Genomic DNA, 6,000 nt, shown 5'->3' with positions numbered 1-6,000 from the left:
AGCTTTGGCTAACATCCATCTTCTAATATAGATACAATAACAGGAAAAGAAAGAAAGAAAAAAGGAAAAAAATTCTCCTTGTGATGAGAACTCTTAGGATTTACTCTCTTAAAGACTTTCCTATACTCTACAGTAATGTTAGTCGTAGTCATCATGCTGTACATGATGTCCCCAGGACTTATTTATCTTAAAACTGGAAGTTTGTACCTTTTGACCACTTTCTCCAATCTCCTCTCCTCCCACCCTCCACCTCTGCTGACCACAACTTTAATCTCATTTTTCTATGAGTCTTCTTTTTTTCTTTAAGATTTCCCGTATTAGTGAGAACATACAGAATTTGTCTTTCTCTGCCTGACTTATTTCACTCAGTATAATACCTTCAAGTTTCATCCACGTTGTTGTAAATGGTAGGATTTTTCTCACCTTTTTAATGGCTGAATAATATTCCATTGCAGATGTATATATACTATGACTTTTTTACCCATTCATCTGTTGATGGACACTAAGATTTTTTCCATGTCTTGGGGCTATTGTAAATACTGCTGCAGATATTTTTTTGAATTAGCATTTTCATTACCTTTGAATATATTCCCAGAAGTGGAAATGCTGACCTCTTTGACCTCGGCTACAGCAACTTCTTGCTAAACACGTCTCCAAGGCAAGAGAAACAAAAACAAAAATGACCTATTGGGACTTCATCAAGATAAAAAGCTTTCGTACAGCAAAGGAAACAGTCAACAAAACTAAAAGGCAACCTATGGAATGGGAGAAGATATGTCTTATCAGATAAAGAGCTAGTATCCAAAATCTATAAAGAACTTACCAAACTTAACACCCAAAAATCAAAAAATTCAGTCAAGAAATGGGCAGAAGACATGAACAGAAATTTCTCCAAAGGAGACATACAAATGGCCAATAGACAAATGAAAAAATGCTCAACATCATTTGGCATCAGAAAAAGAAATCAAAACCACAATGAGATACCACCTCATACCAGTCAGAATGGCTAAAGTTAACAAGTCAGGAAACAATAGATGTTGGTGAGGATGTGGAGAAAGGAGAACCCTCTTACACTGTTGGTGGGAATGCAAACTGGTGCAGCCACTCTGGAAAACAGTATGGAGGTTTCTCAAAAAGTTAAAAATAGAACTACCCTGTGACCCACCAACTGCACTACTAGGTATTTATCCAAATGATACAAACAGAGTGATTTGAAAGGGCATCTGAACCCCAGTGTTTATCGCAGCAATGTCCACAATAGCCAAACTATGGAAAGAGCCCAGATGTCCATCAACAGAGGAATGGATAAAGAAGAAGTGATATATGTATATATATATATATGTGTGTGTGTGTGCAATATTACTCAGTCATCAAAAAGAATGAAATCTTGCCATTTGCAATGACATGGATGGAACTAGAGGGTATTATGCTAAGTGAAATAAGTCAGTCAGAGAAAGACAAATATCATATGATTTCACTGATATGTGGAATTTAAGAAACTGAACAGATGAACATAGGGGAAAGGAAGGAAAAATAAAATAAGATGAAAATAGAGAGGTAGGCAAATCATAAGAGATACTTAATTCTAAGAAACAAGCTAAGGGTTGCTGGAGGGAAGGTTAGTGGGGGGATGGGGTAACTGGGTGATGGGCATTAAGGAGGGCACATGATGTGATGAGCACTGGGTGTTATACACAATTGATGAATCACTAAATTCTATCCCTGAAAATAATAATACAGTCTATGTTAACTAAATTCAATTTAAATAATTTTTAAAAAGTGGAAATGCTGGATCATATGGTAGTTCTATTTTTAATTTTTTGAGGTTCCTCCATACTATTTTCTATAGTGGCTGCACTGTTTTACACTCCCACCCACAGTGCACACGGGTTCCCCTTTCTCCACATCCACACCAACATTTGTTAACCCCTTATCTTTTTCGTGATGGCCATTCTAACGAACATATAAAGTGAGATCTCATTGTGGTTTAGATTTGCATTTCCTTAATGACTAGTGACGTTGAACATCTTTTCATGTGCCCTTTGACCTTTTGTGTATCTTCTTTGGAAAATGTCTATTCAGGTCCTTGGCCCATTTTTAAATTGGGTTGTTTGATTTCTTTGCTTTTGAGTTGTAAATGAGGCCCATTCTTGCCCTGTTAAGTTGACCAAAGAAGCCAGTGTTCCAGATGGTGTGGTTAAAGCATGGTGGAGCCTCTGATAGTCAGGACTGCCGAGTCCTGCCCACCCACATTTTGCCCAAGTGAGACATGAAACATTATGGTGTTAACTCCCCCAAAATATTTTAGACTTTTATTGAGGTATCATTTATATATCATAAAATGCCTAGATGTTAAGTTTATAGCTTGGTGAGTATTACTGAATGTATATGTCATGTAACCAATATCCTATGTTTTATTTTCCTGTCAATTTCCATCTCCCTCCCCAGAAAACAATGTTCTATAATTTTCAGGGTATAAGTCTTGCACATCTTTGGTTAAATTTATTCCTAAGCGTTTTATTCTTTTTGATGCTATCGTAAGTGGAATCTTCTTAATTTCATTTTTGGATTGTTCATTCTGAGTGTATAGAAATAGAACTGATTTTTGTATATTGACCTTATATCCTGAAACATTGCTGAACTTGCTTATTAGCTCTGTTGAGTGTGTGTGTGTGTACTCCTTAGGAATTTCTATATATAAGACCATGTCATCTGCAAATAGAGATACTTCTTCTTTTCCGATCTGGATGACTTTTTTTTCATTTTCTTATCTTTCTGCTTGGTTAGAACATCCAGTGCAATATTGAAAAGAAGTGATGAAAGCAGACATCCTTGTCTTTTTTCTGATCTTATGGAGAAAGCTTCCTTTTGGCTTTTAACATGGACAAAGCAAATTACTTTTCTTACTTTTCTACTCTACCAGCCCTTCTTTTCCTCTTGTTTGCTTGTAGGGAACCCAATCTAAGAGAAGCCACCTCACGCAAGGTTCTCTCCAACACACCCTCTATACTCCTTGCCTAGGTATTAATTCCTAAAACAAAATCTTTCTATAATAATAGCAATCACTGACTTAGCTCACTAAAGTGCCGAGCTCTGGGGAAGCATTCCGTGTAATGTTCCCCATCACTCTTCTATCCATCAGAAAACTAAGGTGGAAAGATATTCAATAACATGCCCTGGGGCAAAAGCCTAGATAGAGGCAGGGCTCAGCCTTGCACCCATCTCACATGGTCACATCTCACTGCTCTCTTCAGGCCCTGTGCTGTTCTCCTGGTACTACACAGCTCAAGAGCCTCCTTGGCTCGAGCTAGGTCACATGGTCACTTCTAGGTGATGCCACAGTCAAGGAAACCTGGAGAGGGAAGTATTTTTTCCCCAAGTGCAGAATTTTATTTTATTTCCCTCTTACTTACTATTCTGAAAAATTTCAAACCATAGGAACAGTGGAAGGATAATAAAATGGACTCTAATATATATTTCACCTAGATTCACCTATCATTAACATTTTTTCTGAAACATTTGAGTGCAAGTTGCAGAAACTATGACACTCCACCCCCAAATACTTCAGCACGCATCTCCCAGGAACAAGAAAATAAACTTTAATTCAATAATATCACCTAGGACTTTGTTCCATATCTAAAACTTTCCCAATCGTCCCAAGTACCCTTCTTACAGTGTCATTGCTGTTTTTACTGTTGTCATTTTTATCCAGGATCTCATCAGGATTCTCGGTTGCATTTCATTGTTCTGAGTCTTTCATCTCTTTTAAACTACTTTTTTTTTTTTTTTAACTTTGTTTTGTCTTTCATGACATTGACCTTTTGGAAGAGTCCAAGACAGTTGTTTCGTAAGAGGTTTCACATGGTGGATTTGCCTGATTGTTTCTTTGTGATTAGATTCAGGTCACACATTTTTGACAACAATACCCTACTGGATCTGTGTGTGTTCCTTATTGCATCACATCAGGAGGGACATCAAGTCCAGTTGTCCTCCTCTTGGTATGCTAAATTTGGCCATTTAAGGCAGTGACTTCCAGGTCTCGCCATTGTGATACAGTTTTCCCTTTGTAATAATTAAGAAATCGCTGGTGAAACTTGCACGTTACCTGAATATCCTGTTCTCTAACCACCTTTCACTCAATGGCTTTAGTATCCATTGATGAGTTTTGCCTGATTCAGTTAATTCACTGAGGCTTGCAAAATGGTGATTTTTAAATCTCACATTGATTTGCTGGCATTCTTTTGTAAACTTTTCCCTTTTTTCCCCCACCCTCTCTCTTTTAACACATGGACTATTGGATTTAAAAGAAATTAGTATGTTATAAGCTCAAATTGTCAAATTGCTATAATGCTCAAACTGTTCCAAGTTTAGCCAGTGGGGGGCAAAGTTTTCTAACCAGGCCCATTGCTGCACAAAAAGAAATTGGGATTCTGTTGTAAGGAAGGAGAGAATGGGTACTGGGCAGCAACTAGTGGGCTTGTTACGAAGGCCTCATTGTCTTGAGCCTTACAGTGGGGCAATAACTCTCTCTGGATGATTTCCAGGACTAAATGAATTGGTCGTGGATTAACTGCACACAAGGTGCTCCTGTGTCATAGAACCTGGCACAAAGAAGGCCTTCAAAAAATATAAATCTCCCTTCCCCTCTTTTCCTCTGCATCCCTATGCCACTGCCTTTATTCAAACCCTCATTCTACTTTGGATTTATAATGTCCTGTTATCTTCCCCGTTTGCATCTTGGTTTTCTCATCTGTGAAATGGTGGTACAGAACTTGTTGGGTCGTCACGAGACTTAGCTAGGCTGCTGGCACCAGAAGCCCCACTCTAAGTATTGTGGAAATCTGATTCTCTCCTAGGATGTTGCGCGCAGTGGGGGAGGGGGAGACCACACACAGTCTCATGCTCTGACATGTGGTTCTGACTCTTGTTTTGCCGAATCAGTTCAGTGTGTTATTTCATCAACTGACCCAGAAGTGAAATCCATCCCTATCCTCAGTTCTTCACAAGCCCCCTCCACAGCCGTAGATGTTCGGGTGTTTGGGAGCCCTTCAAAACCGGGTGGAGCATGTGGTGGTGGATGCTGAAAGTACCCCACTCTGGGTTTTTACCAGCCTGTGAGGTCATCCCGCAGTTTGTGTGGCTGGGGGCTGTTGACAGCTCACAGATGCCCCCTTCATTGGGGAATTGTGCTGGACTGCCAATACTGACTGACATGGCAGACAGAAGGCCTGTCCCCTTGTCGTAGGACGAGACGAGTTCTGGATATAATTTGTTCTCCAGAGCACCACCCCCACCCCAACCCTGCCCAGCATTAAACCGAAGCCAGTCTCCAGCTCTGACCACATCTTTCCTTAGCTTTCCCCCCACCTCATCCTGTTCTCTTACTTCCTTTCTCCTGAGGCACTTCTCCAATAAACCACTTGAACCAGAATCACCTTCTCAAGCTCTGCTTATGTGGAAGAAATGGAGGACAGAAAGGAAGGAGGGAGATTTACAAATCTAAGTATTTTGAATGAAAGTAGCAGATCCCTTTGTTCATAAAACAATCCTCTGGCCCTACCTCTGGAATGTTCACTGGCTTCTTCACCCGAGCTATTCTCACTGGTCTCTGTCATTCACTCTCTCCTCCTCAACTCCTTCTTTTCCAGGTTCCCAAAAGCAGCTCCAAATGATACTTGCTATTTCATGTAGCAATTCAGTGTTCCTCAGTTCCAGATTCCAAACTCAGCTCCAGGCCCACTTTGGTAGATCAAAGCCATTTAGCAACTTGGTTGAACAAAAGGGGACTACATTCAAGGTTACTGTGGCTGTAAATTGCAATCATTTGTGTTCCTCCATTACACATATGATCCTGTGTAAGAAGCATAAACACAATGCTTGGTACATTGCACTCAACGCATGACATGTATGCTCTTTGGCCAATGTTTTCTAAATGCATATGATCTGTTCACTGTCCTCCCAGGGCATTTTAGAATAAAACTCTGACCTGGCCTATAAGGC

This window comes from Leptonychotes weddellii, chromosome 1 (genome assembly GCF_054177405.1).
Source record: "Leptonychotes weddellii isolate Sample4059 chromosome 1, ASM5417740v2, whole genome shotgun sequence".
Lineage (NCBI taxonomy): Eukaryota > Metazoa > Chordata > Mammalia > Carnivora > Phocidae > Leptonychotes > Leptonychotes weddellii.
Note: the sequence above shows the minus strand (reverse complement) of the source record.